Source organism: Vicugna pacos, chromosome 24, assembly GCF_048564905.1.
Source record: "Vicugna pacos chromosome 24, VicPac4, whole genome shotgun sequence".
In the NCBI taxonomy this organism is placed as follows: domain Eukaryota; kingdom Metazoa; phylum Chordata; class Mammalia; order Artiodactyla; family Camelidae; genus Vicugna; species Vicugna pacos.
In genome coordinates, this window is record NC_133010.1 from 26,766,124 (window position 1) to 26,786,966 (window position 20,843).

Consider the following 20,843-nt stretch of genomic DNA (forward strand, 5'->3'; position numbering starts at 1 on the left):
AGGTGGGGAGACAAACTCGGAGAACCTGAAGGCCGCCTAAGGCCTGGTCTTTCTCTGGTCCTTTTGGCTGGTGTCCTAGGAGCCCGCTCTCCAAGGCCCTGGCGTCGGCCACAGACTTCAGTGTGAACCCTGTGCCCTGACCTGACTTCACGGTACTTCCTGAATGTTCCCGATCTTCCTGGCTTCTGACATCCTGAATTGCTTTCCCAGTTATGGTCTTGCTGCCCCTGTGACCTTGGCTTGGTTCTATGCCCCAGTGTCACCCTCAGTATTCCTTCCCTGGCGTTATGGGAACTCCTCTTGTGGCTACCAGGTCAGGCTGCCCAGGCCCCACACATCCCAGCCCTGCTCCTTCCTTCCAGGAAGCGAGCTCAGAGCTGCTGGATTTCAGACCGTCTGTGCTCTCCTTCCCAATGCGCATCGCCTCCAAGGAGGATACCGGGGTTGCAGGCGGCAGGAGAAGCAGGTGGTGGGAGCCCCTTACGGCCCCAGCTCTAACCCTTAGGCTGTGTGTGCTGTTCCCCATTTCTCTTCACACCCGAGACCTGATGCAGATAAAAGTCGCCCAAAAGCAGTGGAAAAACTGTTTGTTTATTTTTCTAAATCAAATAAAATTGGATTATTTCCAACTCAGCAAACTTAGAGAAAAACTCAGTGTCAGAGATACAGGGCTTCCCTTTTCCCTCCTCTCCCCACCTGCTCCTGCTTTGTTTTGGGATTGTATGTGAAACAGAGAGGACGCAGTGTCCAGCCCCTGCTCTGCTGTGGCCTTTACCCTAGCTCCCTGGTGCCCCTGGGGAGATTGGCTCTCACTCTTGCCAGGGCCAGCCAGGGGTCCCTTCTCAGCCCCTGTGGGAGACACTACGTACATAGTTTCTCATCTCAGCTTGTACAGCAGGGAGCCTGGGGTTAGGGACTGGTTCCAGCTGGTACGATGTGGCAGAAGGGATGTGGTCACCTGCCAGAGTGGCTGCAGAGGCCCCGCCCCGCCTTGTGACCCTTAACCCCAGCTCCGTCCACCAGAATCCTCTGCCTGGAAGGACACCTTCCACATCTGCACTGACTACTGTGGTAGCCACTGGCCCCGTGGGCTGAGGACCTGAATTTTACATTTTATTTAATTGTAATTAGTTGAAACTTAAGTAGCCACACGTGGCTAGTGTCTGCCCCACAGGGCAGTATGGATCCATCCTGTTAGTGTCCTTGGAGTGACCTCAGAAGTCCCAAGTCCTAGAAGATGCCAAGACAGAGGCAGCGGGGTTCCTGGTTCACTGCGTGGAGGCTGACGGCCCAGGGACGCAGCAACCTGGGAGCATCTGGACTCGTGCACCTGCTGGAGGAGCTTGTTAACGCGGTGTAACCTGACCCGTCCTGACCACGGCAGCTCCCGGGACTCAACAGGTCCCCCCACCGCCTCGCGTCTGACCCAGAGGCAGCCCGGGCACCCAGCCAGCTCTGACCCGCACTCACCAGCCCATACCACCCTTGCCCATTCCTCTCCTGCTCCTTTGTGAGTCCTTAACCTGCTGTCCTTCTGCCCTTGAACTGCTCAGACTTTGTCCACTACTCTGGGACAACCTGGGCTACTTATCCTTGGTGGGCCTAGAGCTTGAAGGATAAAGAATCTACTTTGGTTTTTATTTTCCTAAGCCCTGCCTAGCAACTTCTCTCTCTTTTTTTCTTTTAAGCTCTATTCTTCCCTAATGAGTCTGCCACCATGAAAAACAAAGAACAGAGTTTCTCAATAAGGACTATACTGCATTAAATTATTAATAAATCATCAAGCTTTAATTACAATCGCAGAGTTCTGGGCGTGGAGATAAGGGAAGAAGTCGTTTTCCTTTATTCATGCCAAGTTGGCACTTTTATCCAAGGCCTGAGATCCTGGCATGGGAAGTTCTGCAGCAACAATTGTTTAAAGTGTAACCCAGCTGGGGCAGGCCACGGGGAAGTCAGCCCTGGCCCCACACCCACCTGAGTCCAAAATCAGCCCCCATCAAGCAAACCCCATCCCGCACAGCCCGAGGAAGAAATGCGTATTTTCCTGAAACTTTCAGGAAAGCTTACTGGAGAGGCAGAGGGAAAGATCACAGGTCATACCTCGGGGTAACTTAAAGCCCCCATCAGACATTTCTTAAATCCCCCAAAGTTCCTCTCCCTTGCCAGCTGTTTCTTCTCTTGGCCCTGGCCTGGCCCTGAAAACCCCTCCTCACATCCTCAGCAACTTTGCTTTCTGTCTCAGCTGCGTCCCTCGCTCAGCAAAACAAAGTCTCCCAGGGTGTCTGTGGGGACAAGGGGCTCCCAACCACCCACCACTCAACACAAACACACCCATCACCCTGCCATTAGGGAGGGGCATAACGTGTAAGGCCAGCCTCCTGCTCTGCCTGCCTCGTTCCTTCCAGAGGGTCTCTCCTCATCACTCACACGAGGGAGACCTTTCCCTGTGAGCAGCTGCCGGGGGCCTCTAGCCTAAGTGCTCATCCTTGAAGGGGCCTGACTTTCTCCACCTGCTTGGTGGTCCTCCCTCAGTCACAGCCCAGCACCTGCTCATCCCCTGGCCCGGGAGCTCTCCGCTGGCCGGCAGCCGGGGGAGGGAGTCTGCTGTCCCCGTGTCACCTGCTCCCGAGCGCATGGTCCTAGAGGTGTCCCCGCAGCAGTGGTTCAAGGCAGTCGTCTTCCTTTGCTCTCCTGTTGGAGCTCCTGTGCTTTCCTATCCTCCTCTGTTATCCTGAGCCCCTTATTTTTCCTCTTGCTCCAAATCAAATACTGTTTATCAGTCGTAGGAAGGGCTTTGCAGGCTCCTGCCCGAGCGCCCAGTGATACTTGAGCTTCCTGTGCAAGCCCGACCTGGCCGCAGCCCTGTGACCAGGCTCCACAGGGAGAAGGGTGCCTTCCCAGGCAGGGCTGGGCAGGGAGCCACCTGAGCACAGAGAACTGTACCTGGAAAATGACCTTCTCCCCCCCTCTGCTACTCCACGTCGCGGCCAGGGGCCCAGCCCTGGGTCACTGCTGCCTGCACTGGGGTGCACGTCTGATTTCAGAGCTGGTTTATAGGTCTCTCAGGGCTCCTTGGGGCCTGGATTGAGAAGATCAGCTAGTCATGGTCAGTCCCTGCTTAGGATTTTATTTCACTTCTTTTTATTTTTTTATTGGAGTATAGTCAGTTTACAATGTTGTGTCAGTTTCTGGTGTACAGCATAGTGGTTGAGTATATATATATATGTGTGTGTATATGTATATATATGTATACACACATATATATATGTTTTTTTTTCTCTTCCTGTTTTTCATTATAGGTTATTTTAAGATACTGCGTGTAGTTCCCTGTGCTATTCAGTAGATCCTTGTTGTTTCCTGCCCAGGATTTAAAAATTGGGAAACAGAGCTGCTGTGGTTGTCCGGGGGGACTGAGGATGGGGGGCTGAGGCCATGTTTGGGTGAGCCTGGGTGTGCAGTGTGGTGGGGGAGAATGAGATTGGAGAGACCCCCCCAGCCCCCACCTTGTGCAACCCCAAGGTGGGACCTGCCTCCCATCTCAGAGGTCTCATTCTTGCTCTTGGGAGGTGGGATTCTTTTCTTTCTAAGCTTGTAAAGTTAAAAATACCCTGTAATTGTACAGGTGAAATTTTAACCGACACCTAGATAGCAACCACCCAGTTAACAAATTAACAAATTAATAACAAATAAATCAGGGTTGCTCCAGATACACACACTGTGAAAGATTTGGGAATCATGACTAAGTTTAAAGTTGGCTTTTCTTTTTTGCCCTCTCCTGGTCCTCCATTCCTTCACTGGAGGAACCACTGGAAACGTCCCCATGAGCATTCACCAAAGGCACAGGACCTGCTGCATCAGGAAGAAGAGGGGATTCGAGAATCCCAGCTTCTGTGTGCATCTTGCTGACCAGAATCTGGTCTCATGGCCCTCCTGAGATGGGAGGCGCAGAAAACAAGGGTGTGGCTTTGTTGCTGTTGTTTTGTTGTTGGTTTAATCTCACCTACTGCTTGGCACAAAAGATGGTTCTTTTCTGATGGAAAGAGGGAATCGTCCTGCCAGTGAGGTGTGATTTATCACTTGCCTTACGTCTCTGGTGTGTTTTCTGATTTTCTGCGAGCCAGGAGGACGTTTATTTGTATGGTTCTGCTAAGGGTCCAGAGTGTTCCTTCCCTTTTGAGAACTTCTGTGTCCCGTTTTGGAAAACCCACTGCCTTCTATGGTACCACCATCTGCTTTTTCTGAAACATCCTGTTCTAGGCACCAAGGCTCTCTAATTGTCTTTTGAGTTGTGTCCAATTTTCTGTTTAAGTATTTATCAAGCTGGGTTTTCAAAAAGTTTCATGATTATAGTTTATATTACTTTCAGTTCCATTCTTGGATTGTGGCATCTTTTTCTTTATCTCTTTGAACTTGAAAAAAATTCCTTTATGAAACAAGATTGACTGTGAATTTATACTGGAACTGCCTGGTAGATACACAGGGCTTCTTTTTTTTCTCTATGCCTTTGTTTGAGATTTTTCATTAAAATTTTTAATGATGGTTCTATGATTATGAGCAAGTAAGAACATTATTTTTCAGCATTTATTAATGGTGCCTTTTGCCTGGTCTGGGGCTATTCTCTGATGTGTAGAGAGCTGGGGCTCCTTCCATCCCTCAAGCACATGTTCCTTCAGTGCCTCTCACTCACTGCAAGATAGCAGAGTACACCTATGGGCACCTACATTCCCTGAGTGACACAGACCGCAAACCAAAAGGGAATCCACAGTGATCAATAAAGTTACATTTACGTGAAAAAGCTTTAATGATAATACTCATTTAAAGTGCTCTGGATGATTCAGTTTCCCCCTAGTTCTAGGGGCGACTGGTCACTGCCTGCGGTGATGTGATGTTATCAGCCCGAGAATTCGTCCCTGGCAGGTGCTGCCTCTGTGGGACACGCAGGCGACCCTACTTCAGTGGAGGCAATGGGCTTATTCCTGCCTGGCCTCAGGCCCCGTATCCTGTGGAGAGTCAGAGCCAGGGCTCTGTGCACCTGCGGCACGTCCGGGACCCTGACATCCACCAGCGGACCCTTCCCACCACATCCTGGTGTGTGGTGATTCTCTCTGGTTGCTCATCGGGGCCACTGGGAGGGTTTGGTTGTTCTTTCTCGCCCCGGGCGACCTTTAGCAGGGAGTGTCATGCAGGCACACAGGTCTGCTTCCCGTGTGCGGCTGGTCCTCCCCACCCCACAGCCGTCCTGCAGGCAGCAGAGCCCTGGAAGCTTCTGGGCTAAAACCCTTGGTTTCATCTCCTACTGTCTGTTCTGAATCGGGGCTTATTCCTGGCACCTGGATTTCCCTCATATAGAGACCAAAAGATGTTATTTTGTTACATGTCCCCACATTCCATATTTTGGGGCCAGAGGAGGGAAATGGGCTTGGAAGTCTGCTTATGTCTGGATTCTGTCCAGGGTCCCTGCTGGTCCAAGAGCTCTTGGCATCCTTCATGAAAGTCCCCCTTGTCTTAAACTAGGTTGAGTATCTGGACTTTGCAGTCAGGGAGGTCTGACAAGACAGGTGTGGCATGGTCAGGGAAAGGTGGATGGTGGGCGAGGGGGTGGGGTGATGAGCAGTTTTATCTCTGGGAGTCTAGAAAAAGACGAGCTGGGGAGGGGGCAATGTGACTGACTTGTGAGTCAGAAAGACATGCAAGCAGCACTTAAAAAAACCCCAACTGGTGGGGAGAGGGGAGCAGGGAAGAGAAGAGAGGCAGAAATACTGTTTACATGGCCATCGGACATCACAGTAACCCAGGTGAGAGGTGACAAAGTCCTGAGCCAGGGCAGCAGGAATGTGGGTTTTCAGGAAAAACAAATTAAAATCTGTGAGTATCTGGCCTGGCTCTGCCAGACCTTTTCCCACATGTTTTGTCTTTATTATTATTATTATCCCCATTTTACAGAAAAGATATTAGAAGCTCAAAGAGATCAAGTAATTTGATCTAATTCATTTAACTAAGACGTGGTTGAGTCAGAATTTGGACTTAGGTCTCTAACACGAAAGCCCATCCATGTCCTTTTCTTTATGTAAGAGACCTTGTTACAGGAGCTGGTGGTAGCTTGTCCGTGGAGGGTGGGGACGAGGAGGAGAGAAGAAATCTCGCGGTCGCTCGCGCGGGTGCTGCTGTTAGAGAGATGGGTGGCAGGAGGCAGGCTGGTCTTGGGGAGGAAGAGAATTAGGCCGTTTTGTGCAGTGGCCGGGGGTCATCTAGGCAGAGATTTCTAGGGGATGGTTGGAAATAAGGAGAGAGCTCAGCTGGAGATTCTGCCCTTGAAGTCACTGGCTGAGTGCTGGTTATGGAAGCCAAGGGAGGGGTGAGCCTTCAGTGAGCTGGGAAGTGAAGAGAGGTGCCTCTGAAGACGTTGCTGTCTAAGAAGGGGCATGGATGGAGCCCGCTGAGGAGTTGAGAAGGATGGTAAAAAGGTGCACAGAGAATCCGTAGAGAGGAGAGTCTCAAAAGCTGAGATAAGAGAGATCTTTTTTTTTTCAATACAGAGGGAATTTTCAATACTAACAAATGCTAAAGAGGCAAATAGGATCTAGATGGAAAAGAAGACGTTGGCTCTGCCAGTCGAGAAGTCTGGGATGACTGTGTGAGCACAGAGGAGAGGAGGGGTGATTTCTGCCGGGGCAGGTCAGAGAGGTACAGAGCGGAGTAGGCGTGTGAGTCAGAGCTGAAGGGTGGTGGGGTTGTGCCTGGCAGAGAGGAGGGGAGAGGGAACAACATGGGGGAAAACAGAACTTCGGGATGTAGTCAGAGCTCTCTGGGTTTCTGCAGACAACAGTGAGCTGTCAGCACAAGTGTCTTAGGCCATGTCAGCGTTTTGGAGAATCTTTTGGTTGCTCTTTCCACTGCAGACAAAATAGCTGGGATTGGGAAATATGACTGGTGTCTTCCAAAGGGACACGGGGCTCAATCCTTTATGAAAACAGAGTTCTAATCAGACAGAGTAAGGGGAAGATTCTGCAAATGGGTCTTTGGGGAGCACATCGTGATCTAGAAGGGTAGTAAACACCAGCTGCTGTCACAAGGAACCCCAGGGCTCTCAGCAGCTTGAACAGCCAGAGTTGAGTCCTCACTCCATGTCTGAGGGGCTCCAGCACCACGTCCAGTCAGCCCCCCTCCACATGGAGCTCAGTCCCCTGTGTTCTCGACCCTCCACTCCAGCCATGCGGACAGGGCAGGAGACCACGGAGAAGTCCTGCCAGGCCCTTCCACACCCCAGGCCAGAAGTGATGCTGCCCTGCTGTTCACATTCTGGAAGCCGTAGCTGGTCAGATGGGCAGCCTCCCCGCAGGGGCTGGAGGACACGTGAACACACTGACGTGGTGCGCACCGGCTGCACGTTCCGTCAATAATTTGATGTTAAAATATTAATCATTAAAATGTTCTTTTCTTCCCTCGGAAAATGTAAATGGCTGTAGGCATTGTCCATTTTCCACGTTTTGAGGTAAACTACGTTCTCTGATTCGGAGGGCACCATCTCATCACCTTTTTAAAAACAAATTTTCCTGTTTTTCATGGGCGTGTAAATTGGTGCAGCCACAGAAGAAAACAGGGTGGAGGGTCCTCCAAAGATTAAAACCAGAACTGCTGTGTGACCCGAACTCCCGAAGGCCCTCTAACACATGTGCATCTGAGGGAACCGGCCCCTGCCTTGTTCACGGCAGCATCATTTACAGTATTTGCATCGTTCACAGTTTTTCCAAGGCATAGAAACAGCCTCAGTGTCCACTGACAAGTGGGTGGAGCAGACTCAGCCACAGGAGGAACGAAATCCTGCCGTCGTGACAATGGGGATGGACCCTGAGGGCCCGTGGTAGTTGAAGTGAGTCAGGGGGACGAACACCACGTGATCTTGCTTATGTGAGGAGTACGAAACACAAAAACTGAACTCACACATACAGAGAACAGAGCGGTGGCAGCCGGGGGGCGGGGGGAATGGGTGAAGGGGGTCAAAGGTACAAAACTCCAGTTACGAGACGAGTAAGTCCTGGGGATGTAGGGCAGGTGTGGCGACTCCAGTGGCTGAAACGGTTCATCTTGAAAGTTCTCATCACAGGAAAAAACCTTTTTTTAAGCTCTATGAGGTGATGGATGTTTAAACTTACATTGTACTCCTGAAACTGATACAAGGTTATTTGTCAGTTATATTTCAATTCAAACAAATGAAACCCTGAATTTCATGTTACTTCAACTCTTCCCTTAGACTTGGAGCAACTTGTCTCCACGGTTTGAGACCTCAGGATTGTGTTCCTAGGCATTTGCCAAAGTGAAGCGAATTCCCAGGGTGAATTGAGTTGGGTGGATCCAAGGCGAACCGTTGTGGTTGGCGGCGTGGGGCCCATCCCACAAAGGGGACCCTTCTGTGGAGGGGCTGAGTCAGCTCTGCCAGCTTGTGGTATAGGGTCAAGACCTTATTTTTGCGTATTCAACCAAGGACGCCTTCATTAATAGCAATTTTAAGAAAGAAAAGAATACCCTCACAACATTGTTTTAATTTTCCTTCTTGCAGTTTGTTTTAATACTCACGGGAATTCTCCTTAGAGTGGAAGGATCCTGTGTTTCCATGTGTCCATCGTCTGCCTCCCTGACTCCATCCTCCACACTCTGACGGCGGCCCTGTCACATGGGCTGACCAGGGCTCCACTGGGCAGGCTCTCCTTTGCCTCCAGACGTCTGCACGGGGCGCTCTCCAGGAGGGCCTTTCCCAAGTTCATTCTCATTTCTAGGCCTCAGCTTGAACGTCACCTCCTTAGAGAGGGTTTCCCTGGCTCCCCACGAAGAGCACCCCCATTCTTCTCTATCACGTCACGTCATGTGTTTTTCCCAGTCTAAGTACTTCGTTCTTTCTTTAGGTTTCTACTTATCTGTTGCACTAAGACGTAAGCTTCCTTAACGAACATGTAGACAATGCTCTTTCCTGAATTCTTCCCGCGGGTTCTTTTCCTGAGCAAATTCTAAGAGAGATTATTGAACCAACGTTGTAACCTTGCGAACATCGTAATGATTCTTGAGGTGTAGTTACTATATTGCTCTCCAGAAGTTGTCCCGGGGTACCCTACTGTGGGAGGTAGTTTTGCACCCATTTCACCCTGTTACTGTCAGTATGGGGTTCGAGTCAGCCTATGACAGCAGGTCCCACCTTTAACAAGACAGTCCGAAACAAGACATGGGGTGAACCAGGTGTCATTTTCACACTTCCAGACCATGCTGTCTTGGCTGAGCCATGGACTTCAGTCTCCAGGAGAATCTACAGTGGCTCTGAAACTCTGCCTGGTCTCAGGCCGATCTTTTCACCTCAGCCCCAGTCTCAGAAGTCAGTATCAGGCTGGGTGATACTGACACTGATAAACATAGATGGATCGCATGAAGATTCTTAGAAGACTTACCAAAAAACCCAAACAAACAGCCTTTTTCCTAACATTCTGTGTTGGACCTTGAGTTATCTGAGTCCACACAGTCTCCACATGCTGTGTGAGAGAAAGAATACTCAGAATCATGTGGGGAGCATCTCAGTTTACAAGACGCACTTTAGGAAGAGCGTGTGCTGAGGGCATAATAAAATCCGGGGCTTTGGCATCACTGCCTGGGGGTCCCCTCCATGAGCCGGGCGGGGACTGGAATCCTTGGGAAAACTCACAGTGCCCCATGCTCTGAGCGCCTCCAGTTTCCCACTGCTTTCAGGACAGAGCAATTGGCCTGATATGCCCTTGTTTTCAGTAGGGGTTTTAGAACCCTCAAGGGGCCAGTGATAATAAAACTTGGGTTTTTTTTTTTTCCTCTCCCACCAAATGCTTAGGTAAAAACTGTGAGGCTGTATCTGTTTCCAGCTAGATGAAACTAATCTGAGAGCACAGACTCCTGGAAGATTCCTTTCAAGCCAGGGTCCTAAGGGGAGGGGCCCGGAGGGTCCACCTTGGGTCCTCAAGCCCTGCCCAGCAACACAAGCAGCTCTGCCCAGCTGCCACCACCAAGTAAAGACCCCCTCATCTGACTTTCAGACGGGGCTCTGCGTTCCGCGTGCTGTGAGCATATGATCAGTGTCTCCCTAGGGGGACCTCTGCATCAGTTAGCAGGTAGCATTTTGGACTTGCTCTTGATCTTTGAAAAATCAAGTCTTACTACACCAGATGAGAATGTTTGTATTCCCTGGATCTCACCATCAAAACGTCATTTAGTCAAGTGTCATTTGAAGCAGAGAGGTGCTGTTGAAATAACTGCTTTGACCTCTTTGTGAAGGTAACACATGAACCTAGTCCAATGTAGATCGTGTTGGGGGCTCTGAGCGTCTCCACACTTCTACCTGCCCTCCCTCTCTGCTCATCCCAAAGAGAAGTTGCTGGACTTGTCAGGAGGATCCTATTTGTTCGTCTTCTTATAGGGCTCCTTGCTGCTGCTGACATCTTGGCAGCCATAGCCTCCACTCTTGGTCACTTGTGGATTTATTTTAGATTCTCAGTGTTTTAATTAGTACCATCCCAATTCTGTACTTTTTGAAGTCTCTTTGGGGTGGAGGGGGATACAGCATTCTTGATCTGTGTGGGCCACCAGCACCCCGAGAGGGACAGAAGTCCTCCTCTCCAACTCCTTCTGATAATTAGTATCAGCCTGACAGTTCTGGAGACGCCTCCCGAACACTGCTGAACAGGAATCAGGGTTCGTGCCTGAGGGGCCGGTGGGCAGTGGGGCAGGCCCCAGCTAGCCGTGTCTGGAGATGAGGGCTGTATGTTCTCACCAGCCTCGCCTGGGATGCGATTTTAGGTTTCAGTAAATACTTTCACTGCTCATATTAGCCAGTTTGTTCAGGGAACAGGTAGGCATTGTCTCATTTAATTGATATATTTAATTACATCGCTTTTCTCTTTCTCCTCTGCACACTTGTAGTCCATGAATTCTTTGCTGCTGCTTTTGCAAACTATGGAGTCAACATTGTTTCCCCTTGTTGGCATGTTGATCTTTTATTTGCAATTAGATACTCCCAGAAATTGTTCACGTTTTGAGATAAACAGCTATGACCCTGACGGCTTTGTGCCGGGAGGATGCCGCCGGAGGCCTTGGGCCCAGTACTTGCCCTCCTCTGTCCCGCCAAGGCCTTTCCGCTGAAATGGGAGTGTCACTCTGATGGGGCCGTAGCAGATTTTCTGCTCTTCACAGAGCTGAGTGGATGGGCAGATGATCAGTTTGCCGATCCTTGTGATGTGGCATCAGGCAACCACATATTAGGGCTTCAAATTTGACCACTAAGATTTTCGTTTCCTTGGGTTAATGAAGAGGCTGGGTTGAGAAATTTAAAGTAATGCAAAATAGATTACAAAATTCTTCTGTATACCCTGCATGACTTAATGGAGTTTACCAGAAAGAGAGATGTTCAGATATCTTTGTGACGCTCCTATATCTCATGAAAAGTTAAGTCACTTTCTCGGCCTCCAGGGTTTGACTCTGGCCTGGGATCTGTCACTGCGCAGGCTGCTGCTCCTTTACCTTCAGTGAATTTGCCTCGAGGAGCCGGACTGAAACTTGAACCTGGTCACACTCCCTCCAGGGTGATCCCGGCGGTGTGGACAGACCTGCAGGGCAGCCTGAACAATTTGCTTGCACTCAGGAGGAACATGAGCCTGTGAGACACTTGAAAGAAACTGGGTTTTCATGTCGCCTTCATGTTTTATGAGCGTTAGGAAAATGCTGGCTGTTTACTAATTATCAAAGCTGTTTTTATGACTTCCCCAGAGAAAAATAAAAAAGGAAAGGCTCCAAGCGCTTATTCCTTTCAGCCTGGGATGAAAGCTTGCCCTTTAGTGCTCTTGGGGATGGCCTGGTTTGCCGCCCTGGAAAATAAAACTCAGGATGCATGTTCAGGAAAGCGGGAGGCTTTGAAGTTGGAGGTCAAGCAGGAACAGCTGTCTTGAATGGCTCGGCCGCGCTGGCCTGACGTGACAGACGCATCCACGCACTGGCCCTGCCCTTCCAGGCTGGTGTGCCACAGATGCTCAGCGCTGATCAGCAGAGGACACGATGCACCAGCCCAAGGCCCCAGGGCCCCTCAGTGTCTGTCCCAGAGGAAATAACATGGCCACGTTCTCCATGGAAGCCACAGACACAAGGAAAACAGAAACTGAGAACACGCTTTGCTGCTGAAAATCTCATTATGATGATTTAAGACTGTCAATCAGGTTTGACTGGAACAAAAACATTTCTGCCTTTTTCAGCTCCTGAGGCCTTGGAGCTGCCATCGAGCAGAAAAATATTTTCACCATGGAAATTTTTATTTTCTCAGTGGAATCTAAATACTAAGTTAAAACCCATCAACCACCAGTGAAAAATTAGCATAAAATATTCTTTTCCCCAGAGAGAATGTGAGAAACCTCTGAGGCTGGCCGTTACCATAAGCACTGGGTGCCAGTATTTACTGGCGTTCTCACTTTGGTACTCTGTTCAGTGGACAGACCTTTTACGGCTTCCTTCCTGCTTCTATCGGCAGAAATTGAACAGTAAAAGTGTAAATAACACAGCCCTATCAGTTCCCAAGGCTTCGGTCCTTTCTTTTATATTCTCTTAAAAAATTAACTCAGCTGCAACACTTTCTAAAAATAAGACTTAGGGTTGCATTTATTGTTCTCTTAGCTTTGTGCTAACCTGTTTGAAGAATTGATGACAACGTGTCGGTTCCAGTGAGCAATGCTGGGCTGACGTTCCCAAATGCTTATGAGGTGGTCTTTGCAACGTGGCTCAGTTATGATGTGTAACTTAACAGTTTCCTGTAAATGTTCCCCAAATGTATATTCATTAACAACACTCCCCCAACTGTAGGTTTTGCATTGGGATTGTCTTAACACAGGCGCCATATTTTTCCACACCATGTCGTGGGATGTTGGATGGTGTGGTCGTCATCCAGGAGGCAGAAAGTGGGAGATGCAGGAGGAGGTCTATAAACACAGAGCCCTTGTTGGGAGAAGTCACCAGCAGCCATACCCAGAGCAGCCAGCTGGAGGGGCAGGAGGACTCCACGTTGGCGTCATGCATCTTTTTGTTTGCTGGGCTTTCTAAATACCTAGCACTCCTTCATTTTCTAAATCTTCAACAGAAATTAAAATTTCCTGGAAAACAGAATGGAGTTCCCTTAAAAAAGTAAAAATAGACTTACCATATGACCCAGCGATCCCACTCCTGGTCATATATCTAGAGAAAACTCTAAATTAAAAAGACACCTGCACCCCAATGTTCACAGCAGCACTGTTCACAATACCCAAGACATGGAAGTAACCTAAATGTCCATTGATAGATGACTGGATGAAGAAGTTGTGGTACATTTATACAGCAGAATACCACTCAGCCATAAAAAAGAATAAAATGATGCCATTTGCAGCAACATGGATGGACCTGGCGATCATCATTCTAAGTGAGCCAGAAAGAGAAAGACAAATACCATATGATATCACTCATATGTGGAATCTAAAATATGACACAAATGAGCTTATTTACAAAACAGAAACAGACTTGCAGTCATAGAAAACAAACTTATGGTTACCAGCTGGGAAAGGGAATGGGGGAGAGATAAATTAGGAGTTTGGGATTAGCAGATACAAACTACTATATATAAAGTAAATAAACAACAAGGTCCTACTGTATAGCACAGGGAACTATATTCAATATCCTATAATAAACTACAATGAAAGAGAATATGAAAAAGAATGTATGTGTGTATAACTGAATCATCTTGCCATGCACCAGAAGTTAACACATTATAAGTCAACCATACTTTAAGTAAAAAAAATAAATTAAAATTTCCTTGGAACACTCCCAGGGCTGCTGTGTGTTTCGTCAGCTCTGTGTGTTGCCCTGTTGTTACTGTTTCCTCTCTGAGGTTCCGGTGGTGGCTCTGTGTCCGCTCCAGTCCGGCCGTGTGCTCCCTCCCGCGGTCCCCACACTGACCCCTCGGTCCTGTGCTTCTGCTTCCTGGCTCGTGACTGCCTCTACTGCACAGCCTCTGGAAGCTTCCTGGGGAGAATGCCTGGGAAGAACACCTGAGCCTTCTGCCTGACGATACATGTGCTGGCCGCTCACAGCTGCTGCCTGCCAGGCACTGTACTGGGTTCTTGTTCATCCAGTCAGCACAGCCACCCCGAAGGCAGGTCCTGAAATTATCCCTATTTTACAAGCAAAGGAAGTGAAGATCAAGGGGTCAAGCAGTCTGCTGAAGGTCACAAGGCTGTACATGAAGGCCACGTGCCACACCCAGGTTCCACAGCTCTGGCCACTGGACTCCAACCAGAAGTCCCCGGATGTTTCTATGTTTCTGTCATAGATGCACCAAGTTCTTAATTTTTTGTGAGTACTGGTTCCTTCCTCCTCTTCATCCCACAGCAACACATGAGTTGCCCCAGTTCACCTCTGAACCCACTCTGGACGTTTCAGGTGCTTTGTGGGGACTAGTGGGGCCCATCACAGGTGTCTGGCAAGGGTTTGGTTAACTGACGTGAGCATAGTGGTCTGTTTTGTGTATACTGTTTTTTGTTACTGAGTCAACCTCAGAAGGGCCGATGGGGACAATTAAAACAGATAAGGAAAAATAAAAACATTTGTGGTTGCAGTGGTGAGATGGAAGGTGGTCCCCTAGGTCTGTCCGGGGCCTTTGTGGCACGTGTCCCAAGCCTGGGGCAGCCGTGTGGTGTGCACGCGTCAGGACTGACGGCAGCAAGATTGCTACCTCTCTGTATCCCATGTCTTACCTGGGCAGGGGCTGGCCTCCCCTGTGGTGGAGATGGCTATGTGAGCTCGAATCCAGCCCATAACAAGTGTGACTTGTTAGATTACCTGTTGTCTGTCTGCTGGCTGAACCTCGTGTGGGGGTGTGGACACCTGTGGGTCTGATTCCCTGCTGCAGGTCCAGGGCTCAGCGCAGCCCCACTGTGGGGAGAGGGGACAGGACTATCAATACTGATTACACCGGGCTTCACACTGCACGGTTTGCAGCAAAAAGTGAGAGCCAGCATGTCCACGTTTCCTCTCTGTTCTTGTCCCCAAGTGCGCTCCTAGGGCCATGGAGAGGAGCCAGGACTCCACACGCTGGCTGGCTGCGTCCGTGGAGTTTAATAGGTTTGTCCCTCAGTTTCAGAAGACACAGACACACCATTGCCTGTCCCGTTCACTCGCCTACTGCTTCTTCACAGGCAGACTCCTCACAGGTGACCTGTGATTCAGCTCCTGCAGGGGAGGTGGTAGTGACCCACCTGTGCAGGAACGGGCCCCTTGGGCGGGCGTTGGTGTCTCTGCCGCCAGCCCACCGGCCCTACCTGCTCTTCTCTTCCCTGGGCTTCCACCTACAGGCCGGTCTCCTTCTCTGTGGAGGGAGAGCGTTTGGCTGCATCCCTGACGATGGCAGGAGGGGACCCTCCCTGCCCCCAGCAAAGTGCCCCCCCACCTGCTGCGCCCGTTGGAAGACAAGAGGCCCAGCTACATTTTTGTTTGAAAATCACTAAGTAATTGCTGGAGTTTCTTTTGTCTTGGATGTCTTTTGACTCAGTCCACTCCTATTTACGAAGCTTACACCCGTGCCTGTGCTAAACCTGCCCTTCATCCCGAACTGCTTCTCCAGTTTCCGGCACACGTGTCGTCTCCATCAGATCTCCCTGGCCAGGGTGGAGGTCATCTTTACCCCTCTGTCCCTCCCTGTCCCTCCTCCTCCCTCCCTCTCCCCCCTTCACTTCACTCGAGAGTACAAGCCCCTCACGTTTGCCTGTGGTTTTCTGCCAGCTTCCTACCCACCATGACCCTACACGCACGTTCCCTCCTCCTGAGGTAGTCTCTTCCTTCTTCTTTACCTGTGATCGTCCAGATGCTCTGTACTCTGGTATCCCAAACTTCCCTTTTTTATAGCTTACCTCGCATTAAATTCTGATCGCTTAAATGTCTGTTTCCTCTTAACCGTGAGCTCCTCCGGGGCCAGGATCACGTGTTGATCGCCTGCTCCCAGCCAGGTAGACCCCAGGTAGTCAGCAGCAGGCACTCCATGAGCAGCTGACGAACACCAAGTGAGTGGCTGGGTCTGGGGTCTCGTCTACTAATTACAGCTCTTCGGCTGGGGCCCCAGCGCCGGTTCTCGGAGCTGCAACACAGAGAAGACTTTGAGTGGATACTTTCAGGGGATGTGTTCATCAAGCCCAGGGATCCAAGGATCAGAAGAGGCCTGGTTGGGGAGGTAATACCCCCAGTGATTCTAGGCACAGCACGGTGGGTGGTGTGGAGGAGCCCCAGAACAGCACCCCCTCCCCTTCCCTGTCCCAACGAAGGAACCAGAAGTCAGATCGCAGGCGTCACTGAACGGGGTGAGCTCCACCAGGGAAGGGGAATATTTAAGGGTGTCCTCCGGGCTCGTTTCAGACGTCTGAGTGGCAGTCGTGTAAGTGAGAGTGTGGACTTGCTCTCGGCACCACCATCTTGCAGAACAGGGACCAGGGGTGATGAGGCTTCATAAACTAAGGAGAACGGTGGGAAGCTCTGCCCTGCAGTGCAGTCTCCTCTAAGCATGCTGTCCTGCCATGACCAGGAGGGTTTCTGTGCGTCGGACAGCCGTCTGGCAGGGCACCGGGCAGGACACCCCTCTCACAGAGCCGCTTAGACCAGACGTGCTTTGGCCCCTCCTAACTTTGGGATTTCTGGTTCAACAATTTGGGAGAAGAGAAATACGGAGCAAAGATAACCAACACAAGAGGAAGTCTTTGAGATTACCCACAAATGATATTAAATCTTCCCCAGCCCCCACCCCAGGACAATTTTAAACTTTGCTTTGTTGCTCTCGAGAGAAGCAGTCTGTGAATGAGACTTTGCCACAGATAAGCTTTCTGCTTCCAAGGGTGATCGGAGCCCTGACCCCCAGTCCAGGAGATGGCTGGTCATTGTATCTCTTCTTATTACTTGGTGGAGGAGTCAGAATTAGCGATGGGGAAGTCTCCCTTTCTGTCCCATTTTCAATTATCAGAAGATTTAGCACGCTTTTGGGGGGACCCTGCTCACCCTTGCTGCCCGGCGACCCCCTGAGTTAGTCTCTTTTATCTCTTCTTGGATGTCCCGTGTCCCAGCACGCCACACTGCACTGACTAAATAAACCCGCAAATCTAGCTTTTGTGTCCTGCTAATCCTTTTATTTCCTAAATCTTATTTAATCTGAACGGCTTCCTTTCATCTCTTTAACTGTCCACAGGGTCACCCTCGCATCCGATCAGCAGTCCTCGCAAACCCTGGATAGAGTTGAAAGGCTTCCTGGCGCTTCCCCAATTCTCATTAGTTTGCGGGCGGACCAGGCAACACCAGCCAAGTGGCCTGTTGGGGACGGGCCCCCCCAGTGCCTGCGGCCCTGGGAGAAAGAACCAGCCACTCTCCTCTGGATGACCCCCTGCCCGCTGGGTTTACTGACGGAGACAGGCTATGTTTCTGACCTCAGAAACGTGGGAACACAGGCCAATGGCCTAATTAAATTGGGCTCGGAGGGACAGAAGGGCCAGTTCATGCTACTGAGTTTTACTTTTGTCTAACTCAAATGAAGTTTGAGTTTGAAGAAAAAGAGTAGTAATTAAGACAGTGTCACTGCTTAGAGGGACCCAGCGGACAAACCCACATGTATCCCAAATGCACATTTCCACTTCAGCTCCTCCTAGATGCTTATTCAGAAAGGGACTTAATAGGGTCATTACAATACCAGTAATGATGTTTTTAATTTTCATCATCACAGTCTTTCTGCCGAACTTTGCTTGGGTTTTGCTCCCCGGTGCACAGCCCAGGCTTCCCGGTTCTGCTCTCTGCTTCTTTCCTGTTAGAGATTAGCGCTCACTGGCCTACTCGTGTACTGTCTGGATCTGTTAATTCAGTTCTCGTGAGAGTAGCAGAAAGTCTCTGACCTCAGAGTTGGCTGTGTTAGGGTTTCACCCAGCTGTAACTTAGGCTCCCCGTCTGGCTTTGGCTGAGCTTTGGTAACGCGCAGCAATTCCGTTTTCTCCAACATAAACCAGGAAAATTTTGTGGACCTCGCAGGACTGAACGAGGATCGGATGAGATAGAAACTGTGATGCAGTTGAAGTGAGTGCCACACAGGAGGTGAAAAGCGACGTCAGCTCCCAGCATCTGCAGGGTTGTCACGAGGGTTCATGGGCTGTGCGCGTGTGACAGGTGGGCACTCGCCACAGACGATGGGGATACGTGGATGTGTGCAGATGCCCCGTGTGCACAGCAAGGTTGTACAGCGTGTGAATGACAAGGATGTTAGTGAGACCCCCAACCGTCCCGCCAAGAACCTGGAAATAATCATATCAATGTAGCAGCAGAGGAAAGGCACGTCTCCAAGGCCAGTGTGATTAGCAGTTGGATTCTGGTTTAATTAACCAACACATGGACCCATCCAGAGAAGGACTTTCCTGCCAGATGAGCCAACGGGGTGGAGAAAATGGGACAGGTGGAGAGGCAGGTTGGACATGTGGCCCAGCTCTCCTGGCAGGGACATGAGCTCTCTGACCAACGGCAACAAGGCTTCACCCAGCGCCACCGTTGGCAGGTTGCAATTCACTTCAAGACACCCTGCGTCTCCTTCTTTAAACCCACTGCCACCAGGCAGCCTACTGACCACCTGTTCTCTCTCCAGGTGTCTTGGAAGGTGCGGTGTGGAGGACCAACCAGTCTGCCGAGCGGTCTTCTCACAGTGAGTTCCTCCTCTCCCGTGGTGGGTCCACGTGGTGTGCCGTGGGGAGTCTGACCGTGGTTTGGGGGTAGTGGTAGCTGCTAGTTTCTGTGCCTGGCAGACTGAGGACCAGACCCCAGGTGATGGCAGTTCACGGTGGGACCTTCCTTAGACGCTGGTCGGAGTGCTTAGCGAGTGGAGGCCTTGCTGGGTCACTTGGCGCAGTTAGCACTTTGCACACAGAGTGTGCAGCGCAGGACCCTCCAGGAACCAGGAGACAGACATGGAGGAGTTGCTGTTTGTCACGTTTTCACAGGACCTTCTTGGTCTTGCCACTCTGCAGCAGGGACTCAGCTGGGCAGACTCCTGAGTGACAACTCCCAGTGCGTGTGGAGGTCCGTCTGTGCGCGGAGTGGGGCTGTACTGGTCACGGACCTGCACTCGCAGGTCCCCCTGAGACAACCTGCCTCCTTTTTATGCTCCTCGAACATCTTGATGTTCCTTCTGTTTGTAGAACTTACTTTGATCTTTGTTGCTGTGTAAGTAGTGTTTGCTTTTGAAATACATATATTTCTAGCTCCCTTAGATTGTCAGCTTCTCGCTAGGGTCTGTGCTGTACTCCGTCTCCGACATGCCCTTTACGAAAATACAGGCATCCAGTAAGACGGCAGAACGTATGTGTGGCCTGTGGTCAACAAAGGAGTCAGGCAAAGCTATAGAACTTAGGGCATGATGTTATTTATGTGCACGGTTTCTCTTGCTTTTAAAGTTTACAGAGCGTCCCAGAAGCTGAGATACTTTTTGACCCAGGTAAACACATTTCATATATATTCCCTTCTTCATGGTAGAAACTGGTTTTGAAAAGAAAAGCGTCAGAGTATTATTTGTTCATGGAGTTAATGTAATACATCAGCTGTTTATGAAAGATGCAACGGGCTTTGCTAAATTCGTGTTAGCGTTGCAGTTCAGCATGCTGGTGATGAGGCAGAGCTCTGAGGACACTGTTTTAAATTCCCAACAGTGGTGTATCTGAAGCAGAAGTAGAGACGCAGACTAAACGTGCGCCGGCTGTGGTCCTAACAGTCGTAGTCCGGGGGGTGCAGGGGGGTACAGGGGGGTGCTGTTAATCTTCCCAGCTTTATTGGGTTGTAACGAATGTACTGATACGTATTTTTTGAAAAGAGGGATGCGGCCTCATCAGCACGACGACCTTGGCTTTCTCGAGTCGTGGTGTTACCTTATCAAACGTTAAAGATGTGCTGACTTGTTTGATGGGATGTCAACCTGAAGAAACTAAATCTGGAAAAGAAAAAAAAAGCTGTATTTGTAACCTAGCACAATCCAGAAGTGCTTGATGTTCCCAGGGTGCGAAGTTTCCCTCAGAGGACCCGGTGCAGAGGGGCCTGCTGTGTCCACTGGGGCACAGATCCAACTGCGGCCCTGGGTCGCTGGTGTGCAGGGTGGTGGTGGCGGCAGACGCTGAGGGCTCGCCCGGCACCCTGAGTATCTGCCCCGGGGGGACAGACCCACCCCGTCCCCTCTGTCTGGCTGATCAGATGGTTATGTCTAGGGGCATTTTGAATGTGGAAGTGTCCAATACTTTGAAGATCGTAATGATTTTTCCTCCTAAGGAGTGAGTTGTTTGAGTTCATCCAACAGTATATATTAAAAAAGTGGGGCTGGTCTTTAAGGAACTTACTCTCAAAAAGAGGACAGTAGAAACGCAAACAAAATGTATGAAAACACAGTGATGTTTTGCTGGTCTGCAGACACACATGTGAATCTGAATCTGGGCAGAGATGGACACATGGGGGTTAAGGCGCTTTCTCCAGGGATTGGAACAGTTAGAAGTCTTTCCAAGTCCCAGAACATGTTCGGTTGAGCAAATCGGCCCTTCGAGTCTGGTGGAAAGCAGAGCCAGATGTGGTGTGGGAGCCAGGTGCCAGGAGGACTCTTGTCCCTGCGTGTCCCCTCCTGTGCCTGATCAAGGTGCCCTCCCCAGCCACTGCACCCGCGTGCTGGCCTCCCTGCTCCGTGCTGGGGGAAGCCCAGGGCTTCCTGTTGGTGCACGACACACCAACAGGCATGTGCCACAGACCCGGGGGGTAAGCACGCAGTGTGCAGACGGGGCTCA

At 50.2% G+C, this 20,843-nt stretch overlaps 1 long non-coding RNA gene across 1 annotated transcript in view; it reads left to right on the plus strand.

Moving 5' to 3' along the window:
- The window catches only part of LOC116285324 (uncharacterized), a 109,522-nt gene extending 90,792 nt beyond the window's left edge, over positions 1-18,730 (plus strand). Inside the window, exon 3 of the long non-coding RNA XR_012063934.1 lies at positions 18,674-18,730. This is a non-coding gene — a long non-coding RNA (uncharacterized lncRNA). The remainder of the gene's footprint in view (positions 1-18,673) is intronic.
- The last annotated feature ends 2,113 nt before the right edge of the window (positions 18,731-20,843 follow it).